General features: G+C 40.0%; 1 protein-coding gene across 2 annotated transcripts in view; it reads left to right on the top strand.

The window, feature by feature from the left end:
- RETREG1 (reticulophagy regulator 1) overlaps positions 1 to 13,279 on the top strand; it is a 143,180-nt gene that overhangs the window by 119,704 nt on the left and 10,197 nt on the right. The gene's annotated exons all lie outside the window — the stretch shown is intronic.

The following is a 13,279-nucleotide window of genomic DNA, read 5'->3' as shown; positions in this document are numbered from 1 at the left end:
TTACTGGCTTTGCTAAAGAAAGATAACATCAGTGAAGATTGCAGCCATAAAAATCCACAGATATTTTAAAGGGGGCCATGATCCAAAAAGAGTTAACATTCAGCTTCTTATTTCACAAGCAGAGAAACACAGATACCTCATGTGGACTAGTCAGACCCTGGAATGGCCTCCCCATATCATCCGTGGTGGCCATGCTACTGTGTATTACTGTATCACTATATCCCTACATTCTTGGTTACAAGAATATTCACTTCATTTGCTCTTATGATCCCAATGAGTTGATTAATAACAGAATTCAGAGTTGATCCATTGCATTATATAGAAGATATTTTTAATACATAGCAAGACAGAAGCTGCTGTGCTTCTTTTATAGCCTGCAGAACTGTATAAACCAAGTAAACCTATTTTCTTTATGAATTATCCAGCCTCAGATGTTTCATCCAATCACTTCCCACTAGGCCCCACATCATACACTGGACATTACAATTCAACATGAGATTTGGGCAGATCCAAACCGTATCATTTGGCCCCTGGCTCCCCAAATCTCATGTCTGTCTTACATTTCAAAATACAATCATGCTTCCAGTCTCCCCAAAGTCTTAACTTATTCCAGCATTAACTCAAAAGTCTAAAGTTCAGAGTTCCACCTGAGAGAAGGTTAGTCTCTTCCACCCAAGAGCCTGTAAAATGAAGCACAAGTTAGTTACTTCCAAGATACAATGGGGTAGAGGCATTGGGTAAATTTTCCCATTCCAAATGGGAGAAATTGGTCAAAACAAAGGGACAAAAGGCCCCCTGCATGTTGGAAACATGGCTGGTCAATCATTAAATCTTAAAGCTCCAAAACAATCTCCTTTGACTCTATGTCCCATATTCCAGGCACACGTATGTGAAGGGTATGTTCCCAGGGCCTTAGGCATCTCTGCCCCGTGGCTTTCCAGGGTTCAGCCCCTGCAGCTGTTCTCATGGGCTGGTGCTGAGTGTCTGTGGCTTTCCAGGCTGAGGGTGCAAGCTGCTGGTGGATCTACCATTCTGGAGTCTGGAGGATGGTGGCCCTCTTCTCACAGGTGTACTAGGCAGTGGCCCAGTGAGGACTCCATGTGGGGGCTCCAACTATGTGATTCCTCTCTGCACTGCCCTAGTAGAGATTGGATGGTGCTGCCCTTGCAGCAGGCTTCTGTCTGAACATGCAGGCTTTTCCATACATCCTCTGAAATCTAGGCAGAAGCTGCCAAGCCTCAACTTTTGCACTCTGTGCACCTACAGGCTTAACACCACATGGAAGCTGCCAAGGCTTATGGCTTGCACCCTTTGTAGGAGCAGCCCGAGCTATACCTGGGCCTCTTTGAGCCATAGCTGGAGCTGGAGCGACTGGGATATAGGCAGCAGTGTCCCAAGGCTGTTCAGGGCAGAGGCGGCCTGGGCCTGCCCCACGAAACCATTCTGTCTTCCTAGGGCTCTGGGCCTGTGATGGGAGAGGTTGCCAGATGGTCTCTGAAATGCCTTTGACAATGGGGCTTTCCCCCATTGACTTGGCTATTTGGACTTGGCTCCTTTTTACTTATGCAAATATCTGCAGTGTGGTTGAATTCCTCCCCTAAAAATGGGCTTTTCTTTTCTCCCACATGACCAGGTTGTAAATTTTTCAAACTTATGGTCTGTTTTCCTTTTAAATGTAAGTTCCAGTTTCACATCATTTCTTTGCTCACACATATGAGAACAGGTTGTTAGAAGCAGCTAGGCTACATCTTGAATGCCTTGCTACTTAGAAATTTCTTCCACCACCAGGTATGGTGGCTCACGCCTGTAATCCCAGCACTTTGGGAGGCTGAGGTGGGTGGATCACGAGGTCAGGAGATTGAGACCATCCTGGCCAACATGGTGAAACCCCATCTCTACTAAAAATACAAAAATTAGCTGGGTGTGGTGGTGCGTGCCTATAATCACAGCTACTCAGGAAGCTGAGGTAGGAGAATCACTTGAACTAGGGAGTTGGAGGTTGCAGTGAGCCGAAATGGCGCCACTGCATTCCACCCTGGTGACAGAGCGAGACTCCATCTCAAAAAAAAAAAAAAGAAATTTCTTCCATCAGATACCCTAAATCATCACTCTCTAGTTCAAAGTTTCACAGGGCAGGGGCACAATGCAGCCAGATAGGCCTTGCTTACGGCATAGTAAGAGTGACCTTTGCTCCAGTTCCCAATAAGATCCTCATTTCCATCTGAGACCTCATCAGCCTGGCCTTCACTTTCCATATCACTACCAGCATTTTGGTCATAACTATCCAAGTCTCTAGGACATTCCAAATTTTCCTTCATCTCTCTAGGACATTCCAAATTTTCCTTCATCTCTCTGCCTTCTTTTGAGCTCTCCAAACTCTTCCAACTTCTGCCTATTACCCAGTCTCAATGTCGCTTCCACATTTTCAGGTATCTTCATAGCAATGCCCCCACTCCTCTGTACCAATTTTCTGTATTAGGACTGCTATAAAGAAATGCTAGAGACTGGGTAGTCTATAAGGAAAAGAGGTTTAATTGGCTCATGGTTCTGCAGGCACAGGAAGCATAGTGGCTTCTGCTTCTGGGGAGGCCTCAGGAAGCTTCCAATCATGGCGGAAGGCAAAGGGGAAGCAGGCATGTCTTACATAGCCAGAGCAGGAGTAAGAGAGAGATGGGGGAGGTGCCACATGCTTTTTAAACAACCAGATCTCTTGAGAACGCACTCACCATCAAGAGCACAGCACCAAGGAGATGGTGCTAAACCATTCGTGAGAAACTGCCCCGATTCAACGACCTCCCACCAGGCCCCACCTCCAACACTTGGGACTACAATTCGACGTGAGATTTGGTGACGACACAGATTCAAACCGCATCAGTAACTTTCCACCATTTCTTGTTTCTGTCATCTATAACCCCAAATGCATACCCATACCCATCTTCCCTGCATGCCGTTGTTGAATATTGTATTATATTAATTTACCATTAATACATGTACTATTTACATAATAGCTTATTCTCAAAATCTGCTATTGAGGGAGGCTGAGGGCAAGTTTAGCAAGCATTGAGACATGATAGTAAATCTGTCATTTTTTTCTGTGACTGATAAGGGTCTGATTCTCTTGGTAGGCATATATTCCTTTAAAAGCCTCTGATTATTTATGTGAAGATAAATGGGAGATACACTCTTTAAAGGACCAAGTTGGGAAGATGACCTAATTAAATAGTCCAGCATCTTGACTGAATATGTCAGTGTGTGATAATCACCCCAGGTTTGCCATATTCCAGGTTGTTTCTTTTTATTACAAAGATTGATTCTCCAAACAAAAGTAATTTGAATTGGCCTTTATAAAAAAAGCACTTTGGAGAAACTTGAGAATTCATTGTTCAAGCTGTATATACCTAGTGCTCAGGCTCAGTGTGATGGGTACCATCTCTAAAAAGCAAAATTAGGAACAATATTGTTAATGACTTTTTTTGTGCTGTAGGAAACATATATTTTAGTGTCGTCACAGGTTTCATATAAGCAGGTCAAATGTTACAACACAGGGAAGGGACATTTACTTTTGATTCCAACTACAGTAAACCCTGGGTTGAAATTCATTGGAAATTGTGGGTCCTAAGTGGAATACAAGAAAAGGCTTATATCTAAATTAGCAAACCTGCTTCTCAGAAACAGTTTTGTTTTCCTTGAGAAGTGTTTCTTGACTATCTGATATTATCTGTCCTTCAGGGATAAAGTAGAAATCTTTTCTGCCCTCAGGGACAGTGATTGAAGCAAATCTTGGCCTTCACAAATGAAAGGGTGTTTAATCTCTGGCAGGTCTCAAGTAGGTGCTTGTCCTGTGCTAGTAATGGCATTTGCATTACTCATACCCTGGGCTTATGAAAGTCTAGTTATTAAAATATTAAAATTAAAAATGCTGAAAGATGACCTACACTTGGCATCTTGTTCATAGAAACTTGAAACTGTAATAACATAAATAATACGATGGGTAGTGGAGTGTCAGCCTTCCAAATGATCTAGGTGGGCTGGATAATTGATGATCACCTGGAGAGGCAGCAGTGCTCAGTTTGAGATGAGAGGTGGAAAGGGTCAATCTGAAAAAGTAAGTGGCTGATCTCTGAGTCATTTTAAACTTGGCATAAAAAAAGAGAGAGCTCCAAATAGAACACTAAGTTGCCTTGAGGAAGGTGGGGCTATCCAGGCAGAAAACGCCGGCACTCACTGGCGCCTTCTGGTCCTTGGCTTTGGGAGGAGTTGTTCACGTGGCAGATTGGCCTGAGAAGGCGAATGCTTCACGTTGAGTGCTATGTAATTTCTTAATCTTGTGTTTGCTTATTTAATCCTCCAGTTGACAAATCTTATTTGCTTTGTCATGGTTCTAATTCTGTGAGTGCTCATGCAGAGAAATATAGCCCTGTTTTTATTTTGTTTCTCTGCCTACATACACTCAGATGCAAGTACCCACACACCAAGGAACATAACAAGTGTCCACAGGACTAAAAAAAATTCTAACACATTACCCTAAGAAATGTTAAAATCTGTAACCAGATACTGACTGACCTTTCTAAGAAAAATTTGACAGGAATTAGCATCAACAGATGTCCGCTACCAGTGGAGAGCATGAGACCTTTAGTCACTAGCTGAGAATGAAAGTCTCCAAGCCAAAGCGTATTTATAGGTGTGATGGTTGCAGCAACTGTTTGTCATGGTTGCCAGGTGACAACTTAGGTTTAACAAATCCTTTTTTTTAAAAATAGTTTGTCAATATGGAATGGTGACGTAGTGAACTTTCTGAAAAATAATTTGACTTCAATTTCCATTTCTTATAAATTAAAAATAAAATGAGTAGTGAAATAATGTATACTTTCTGGAGGTATTATAGCAGAGAGCAAAACATCTGTGGAAATGATTATTGCACTATAAATTCAGAAGGATGTGAAAAAGTTAAAACCTAACTAGAATGGTGTGTGTGTGTTTGAGAGAAGACACCAGTATCTGAAAATGTTCTCCAGTGGGGTGCAGTTGCCCCACAAAAACTTGAAAAGCAAAACAAAAAAGGGAGTCATTTTTCTCTGATATTCCACCCGAAGGTTGGGTATTCGTTGATCTTTCCATTCTGCCCTACTCAAGTTATCAGGACCCAGTCCTGTTCTCTACAGGTATCACCAGTGCTGGGGGGCTCTGTGGGAAGAGTGCCTGGAGGAGATACTCACGGATCCACGGATCTCCAAGTCACACATTAAGGCTCAAAGTTTTGCCAGCAGAAATCCCATATGAAATACTGATTTTCAGTTCCAGAAAGTCTTGAAATATATGAAGCATATTTCTTTCTTTCTTTTTTAAAGTAGAGGCAGGGTCTTGCCGTGTTGCCTAGGCTTGTCGTGAACTCCAGGGCTCAAGGGATCCTCCCACCTTGGTCTCCCAAAGTGTTGGGATTACAGTTGTGAGCCGCGGCGCCTGGCCCATATTTCCTAATTACCTAATTTTGAAGGCAGTTTAACTGCCCATTTGCAAAAAAGAACAAACCAAAACTCTTCCATAGAGATGACAGTTGTTTTCCAGATTTTTAAGAGGACTTTTTGTATGTTATTTTATATATTTTTATACATGTAAAGGAATGCGTGCTAATTATTACCAACATATAATATATAGAAACATTCAGATAAGTGAATTAAAAATATGGTGCCACTAAATAACTACCATTAATTATTTTTGATATCTTCTTCTTTGGATGTTTACTGTTTATATTCATTTATTTATTCAATATTTTTATGTTTCTCATAGATGTCAAGCTCTGTTAGCTACTGAAGACAGAGCACTGTCCAAGAATTCCTTCATGGAATTTAAAGTCTAATGGGGAGTCAGTATTACAAATGTCATAAATTAATTGCAATTGATAATTACCATCAAAGAACATTATCAGATGTGATGGTCGTGGTCAGTAACCAGGAGATCTGCTGTGTTTCAAGCCCTTTTCAGCCTCCGTTTTCTTTTGGATAAAATGGAAATAACCCTACCTTGCAGGGTATTGTAATGGGCTGGGGGTCATAGGGGGATTGCGTGGAGGACGTTGGGACAATGCAGGCAGGGTGCTTAACGTCGTGCCTGGCACACGGAGAGCTCGGCAGATAGTTGCCATGGTCATGATTATTATGGGCACGTGTTGTAATTTAGGTTTGAGAAGTTGGATTCATGATTATGCAGTCACTTTGTGGGTACTAATTTAGGAAAAGCTGAAGGGGTTCAGAGAGAAAATAGGAATCTAGACTCCTTAGGACCAAGGAGTTTCATCTGGGAACCAAAGCCGCTTTTTAGCTATTTTGATTTCGATTTGTGTAGCTTGGCATTTAGGCATCCATAATCCTGCCCGTGGCACTGTCTGAATGTGCTTTCCTACACATCTTTGCAATGGTTCCCATGTTCCAATCCAGAGAGTGATTTTTCTGTATATCGCCTCACATCAGGAGCATTCCCAGTTCCATGTATTACTTCCCCATTCCATCATGTATTAGTTCTCTGACCTTGAGCAAGACAGCTAATGTATCTGGGCCTCAACTTCCTCAATCTGTTGAACAGGAATAATACACAATAGTTCACTCACAGGTTGGTTCTAAGGATTTAACAAGCTAGAAAGTTACAAGATGCTGTTCAGTACCTGAACCCTGCTGAGTGTCAGCTGTTCTTACTTCATGCTGCCTGTAACACCCTTTATTTGAATTGTTAATAAACTGCCTTTGCTTGATTTATTATACAACCTAATTGCATCTTCCTTCTTTCTACTAAAAATTGCCACCTAAATAAAACTGTCATACTAATCTGTGTAATCCTATAACTTTTTTATGGTTACGTTTACTTGTAATTTAAAATATTTTAGACAATTTTCCATTGCTTCCACTGAAACATGTGGCACTTCATTTTGTGTTACAAATGCCAGAAACCAGCTTAAGGCACAAGGGAATTGGTTCCTTCATGGGGGATGTCCATGGGTGGATTTGCTTTGCACCTTGCCTCTTGGCCCAACAGAACGTAAGAACTCAAACCAGACTATCAGGATTCATTCATATTCTCTCCCTGCCTCACATATATACTCTTTCCCTTCCTGCTCTTGTTCTGTCCACTCCAGGTTTCCTATCTCTGGTTGGTAGTTATCTTCTCAAATCTAAAGCTCAAGAAATATGTGAAAAGATATGAGCTTTGATATATTAAAAAATATACATTTTTTGCTTTCAAAAATAACAGTTGTAAAAACACTTTTAAGTTTATAAGTATATGCTAAAACATTTTATTGTCCTGTGAAATGTACAATCATCAAAATATCTTACATTTAACAAGTTCTTCTCACATATCCAATCCCCAACTTAGTTTTCAAATTCATGTATCTCCAATAGCCCTAGATACAAGTAAATGCCATTTTACAAATGTGAGTTTCATGTATCACGAGTGTGTGTATGCTTTGAATCAGTCATTCTTGGGTCACATGTATACTTTAACTTATTGGTTAGGGGCTGTACCTTCATCACCCGTCAATTCTGGAGCCAGGAACGGTGACAGTTAATGTACATTCACTGCATATTTATTAAAACGAACAGAAGTTAAATGATAATGAGATACGATTTCTTCTATGCCAAGATTCATTTTATATCAGGATTATTTTTTCTGGCGCTCAAAGACACTATTGGTGAAAGAGATGAAATAGGCTGCCAGCACGTGTTCTCTTACAGAATTACAATCTATTTTTAAAGAGAACAGAGTGTCATATTTCTTAGTCTTACAGAACCACCTACTGGAGAATACTGTGTGCTGCATTCTGAAACTATTGGCAAAGTGCATTAGAATTCCATTTACGTAGGCTTTAAACTACACAAAGACAAATATTATAATATTTAAACATTGTTTTTGATAAGTATATTTTAAGGGATCAAAGGTATATAATAATTTAAAGGATATACATGAAAGTAAAATAAGTAAACTGCTACAGATCCCAGTTTGACTGAGTTATTTGGTTCATAACAAAACTCACCACTTTGTATTCCTGCAGATGATGGTTGAATTACTTAAAATCAGTTTGATCCTTTTAAGGCCTGCTTTTAAGACTTGTTAGGACCAGAGCCGCATTTAGTTTGGGACTGATTATTGTCTGCTACTGAGGCAAGACCCTTCTGAGTGTTCTACCTGTGTCTGTGAATTTTGAGGTTTTTTAGTCTAGTTGCTGGGACCAGATGTCATTCCTGGCAAAAGACATTGTTCCTTCTAGTTCTTTCTGATGGCTCTTTCCTGGCCTCTGGGCTCCTCACATGCCTGTGCCAGCCAAGCCTCAGCTGAAGACTCCAGGAATCCCCCACAGCAGACCTCTCCCTTTGTCTCCCTCTGCACTGTGCTCTACTCTCCAGCACTGGGTCCTGCAAACTCTGGCCCCTTGGATCTCCTTTTTGGACCCTCAGCTCTGTCTCCTCAACTCAGGGAGTTGCCGGGGGCACCAGAGTTGCTGCTCCTGCTCCCAGTCCAGCAAACACTCAAGGCAGTGTGCTGAGTGATCACATAACTCCCTTACTGGTTTCTCATCCCTTAGGAGTCACTGTCCTTCCTTGCCTAATGCCCAGTTTTGAAAATCATTGTTACATAAATTTTGTCTTTATTTCTTTTTGATTGTTTCATGTGGGTTGGGTATATCAGCTCCCTCTCACACCATCTTACCCAGAAGCAGAAGTCTCTCTCTTATTTGTAGGACAGGAATTCAATGTTACTTTCTCAAGGGTATTTCTCACAGTGACTCTTAGGGTAAGAAGCATCTGCCTCAGCATCATCTAGGACACCTGTTAAAAGCTTTCTGAGCTTCACCCAGATCTGCTCCATCTCCATCTCTTCAGTAAGGCCCAGACAGCTGCTGCTTAAACAGTGCCCTGGGTGTCTCACAACTACATCTTTAGGAACTGCACGAAGGGCTTATTTGGCCAAACCACCCAATGTATATGACAAACTGTAATCTAATAGGGACAGGGAGGAAGAAAGAAGGGATGTTGGCTTGAAATTCTACTGAGAAGCCAAAGCTCCTTTCTGTGGACAAAGTGAGGCTGCTTGTCCGAGGAGCCATCTTCCATAATTTGTTCCCTTAGAGTTTCACTGGCAGGTGAAACCATAAATTTTTCAGCTGCTGAAAAAGCCCTTTGCTCTGGCTTATGGTTCTTTGATAAATAATTGCTTGATTACAGAGTGGCCTTTGTCAAAACACCTGACTAGTTTTCCTGTAAGAAGGAAAACTTAACCAGATGGCATCTGCTGGGGCTTTTTAGGGAATCATTTATAGCTACAGATCCTTGAGCAAAGCCCATTTGAAAGATGGCATGGCCATGCAGAGGCTGAGACTTGTAGTGACTTCTCCCTGAGAACCACTTGGACTGGCCTGGCTACGAGTATGGGAAGATGGGGATGATGGTCATCAAGGGTGACTCTTAAATGGTCTTTATCTTGTGGCTGGAGTGTGTGTTGAGTTCACGCCTTAGTGAAGGCAAGAGTGAGGAAAGCTGGAAGGCTGGGGAGAGAGAGGGAGGGAAGATGGACAGAAAGATGAACCAAAAAACCTGTTTCCCTTTGAACTTGGAAAGTGCATGTTCTCTCAGAAACTAAGGAGGAAATATTAATAGAGCCACTGGTAATAAATTTTCTCCCTTAGTCGAATGTCAGTCACAGAAGACTTGTATTGTTTGGTTAGGAACTTTGGTTAGGAACTTAGTACAAACTTAAAATATTTTGAAGCCTTAGGTATTTTCATTTCTTTTTATGTTAGTTGGGCCTTACGTTGCATGGTGATCAGTGCCAAGGATGGTGGGAAGACAGCCACACACCATGGAAAAGATCTGTTCCCCAAGCCTTGCCCAGCAGTCACAGGAGATCTTTTTTCTCGTTATGTGTTTTCCAAATAAGGCTCTCTAGGAAAACCTAGAGTTTCATTATGGAGCAACTCAGTGTGTGTGCAGATGACACCTGTGTTAAATGTCAACCAACCATGGGTCTTGGTTTCTGCTGAGTATTTGGATTCTGCACGTGAAGTGCTCTGTTTTCCTGGAAAGGGTTGGTCCTACATGGTGACACCTTGGTATTGGTCAATCACACCTCATCTCTTTTGATTCTAGGAAGGAGTGGGGAGGAACAAGACATGTTCCTTCTCATTCTGAATTGCCACGTGGTCTCTTCAAAGGATGCCATTGAATTTATTCACCATTTTAAAGGATTAGAACTGTATTGGAAACTCAAGAGTCCTGGCCTTGGGTCTTGGCTCTGCCTCACACTAGCTGCAAAAACTTGAATTTCACATTCTTCACCTATAAAATAAGGGAATTTGAAAAGCTGACATCAGTTGTCCCGACTCATGCCAAATTATCTAATTCTATATAACCTAAATTGAACTGTGGTGACATAAGTTAATGGTAAATTCACTGGAAGACTATAGAAATGTGAGTTCCTGTGGTATTCAGAATTAATCACTGGGCAATTTAAAACTATTATTAAACTCCCAGAGAGCACCTGTTTTTTGTCCATTTCTCATTTAAAGAAGTGTGGAGTGACATCTTTTCTTTACCATGGAACTCACATTTTCTTTTTAAATCATATATATTGCCATTACATTTTATTCAGCACAGTCTGAACATTTATTTTTATTTCAAACACTTATTACTCTTTACCAACCCATTTGGTTAGATAGTATTTTCAAATTGTACACAATGAATTTTCCATTTCTGTGTGTGATTATAACAATTAAAATATCAATTATAATTTATTGTGTTAATAAAAATATAAGTAATGATGAAATTTATTGTCCCAAAAACTATTACATGAGGCTTTTTAAAAGGGGAAAAATGTAATTTAGAGTGTTTTCTTATGACTATGGAAAATAGTCAGAGTATTTTTTTCTTTCCAGCAAATAATGTTTATCTATACACACAAAGAGAGGAATAGTGCTACCAGCATTCAAGTTTTTGAAATAACAATATTTTCCACATTTGGTGTAATACAAGACACAAAGTGGGAATGTAATAACTTTTTATTGAATAAATGAATAAATTAATGGATAGATGGTGACCACTTGAAGTTCACTGTGGAAAACCCTTACATGCAAAAGAGAGTTTTTAGTTATTTCATTGTCATCTCTGTAAAACACCTTAAGTTATATGAAGTCTTTGATTTAACATTATCTCTCTAGTGACAGTTTAGTAGTATACTAGGCTCTTTTACAGTTTGGGGACATTTACTTAAGCAGTGATTTAAAAAATATGTATACAAATATGGTGTCACTTCCAAGACATGAATCCTAAAGATGATATATTAGAACAAAGTTCCAGCTGTACAAAGTACCATTCATTCAAAAATTATTTTTTTGTCCTTGTACAGTGGTTCATGCCTGTAGTCCCAGCACTTGGGAAGGCCAAGAGGGGAGGACTGTTTGAAGCCAGGAGTTATAAACTGTTCATTTATTCTACCTTAATCTTTAAAAGAAAATAACAGATCCTTCCATTATAGCTTTTCATTGATTTTTGTTAGAATTATATTTGGCAAACAGTTCAGACGAATCCTTAAATAATTATTAAATATGCATAGGGAGCAGAAATTAAGATGTTTTCTGCCATATTCATGGTCCCATTAAACAGTAGCCTAGCCTGTCTGTGCCAATTTGCAGCAAATCTATGTTGTTCTGAGAAAACAGACTGCATTTTAATAATCTTATATTTCCTTTGCCATGTAGCCTTTGCTCTGCTGTGAAAAATCTTTTCCCACTAAGCAGATACATTGGTAAGATTTTGCTACAGATGTCTGCGTCTTAGCTATGCATTTAGTGTTTAATAGATGTGGAATCATGGGGTATGCAAACCTGGTGCCAGTTATGGTCATGAATGAAAACAGATTTGCTCGGTGATTCAAGAGTGGGTAGAGTTACTGGACACATAAACCACTACCTGATAGCTTGACATCCCCAAAAGTTCATTTCTTATGACAGACAGGAAATCTACCTGTAGGAATAACATCAGCCTGGACAACTGGTAGCTCAGTGACTCTCCATAGCATTGGTTGAGGCTGAAAGAACAAAGAGGAAGGAAAATGGTATACTTCCCCCCTTTTTAAATGCTATTGTACTCATTTAAACTTGGATTAAAATTTATATTTAAAAAAGGAATTATAATTTACAAATTGCCTTACTTTGCAAAATATATTAAAAGTCACAGAATCTATATGTACACAAATTTCTGTATAGTTGAGCATCTAAGGGTGAAGGTAGTTTTGTCTTAGGGCTACTGGAGTTGAATCCAGAGATAAGCCTCACCCTGGTACCCTACCATAGCTCAGATGATAGTTCACTAACAATTCGTGTCTTCTGCTAGAAACTTTGCGGCTTTTGTTATTGCCTTAACCATAGCTCCGTGGCAGTGCCTTCAACATGGTAGGCACTTATCTCTTAATTATCTCTTAAATGAATGAATTTGAGGATCCTTAACAGGCTTGTTTGAACTGGTATGTTTTTATGAGTTAGGATTGCCAAGAGTGGGAATGAAGCTTTATGTCATTGTAATGTTAGGGAATGACATGTATTTGCATGTATCTTCCTCCTGCAGTGACTGTTTCTAGTTTTAAGCTGTGTGGAAAATGAGGGCAGAGAGAAAGCTCATTGCTGGCCTATGCATCACACTCAACACATTCTAGATGATGATTAGGAAAATGTATTCTAGAAAAATAGAGGGTATTGTGAGATCCTTTTAACAGTTTTCTATAGAGTTGTCCAACCATGGTATATATTGAAAATACATTGTTGGTGTTTATTCTTAATATTATATGCTTAATTCCAAGGTTTCTCTAAAAGTACTATGGTTTCCCAATCTTTGAGATTTAAGAAGTTTTTAACAAATCCCTACAAGGCCTTCCATGACCCAGTCTCCTCTTACCTCTCCAGCTTCACCTGTTCTTCTGGTTGACTTTGCTGGAGCCATGTTGGGACTCAACAGGACAGCACATTTAAGCTTCTTCCCACCCCAGGGCCTCTACATAAACTGCATATTGTTCTATCTGGAACCCTGTGATTAAACTGCTGATCATCCCAAATCTGAGTTTAAAAATGACTCTTCATTAAAGATGTCCCTAAGCCTCACCTTGTTCTCCCTTAATGTTTCCCTGGTTGTAAATAGATAATTAATTAGACAGCTAATTGTTTCTTTTGGCATGTGAGTTTCCTGAAGCAGGTGTATGATGTTTCACTTTTGAATTCAGGGCTTTTCCAGAGGGTGTGGCAGCA

The sequence above is a fragment of the Aotus nancymaae genome, unplaced genomic scaffold (genome assembly GCF_030222135.1).
Source record: "Aotus nancymaae isolate 86718 unplaced genomic scaffold, 86718_ANA_hifiasm-v0.15.2.pri h1tg000014l, whole genome shotgun sequence".
Classification (NCBI taxonomy): domain Eukaryota; kingdom Metazoa; phylum Chordata; class Mammalia; order Primates; family Aotidae; genus Aotus; species Aotus nancymaae.
This window is presented reverse-complemented; position numbering and strand designations above follow the sequence as displayed.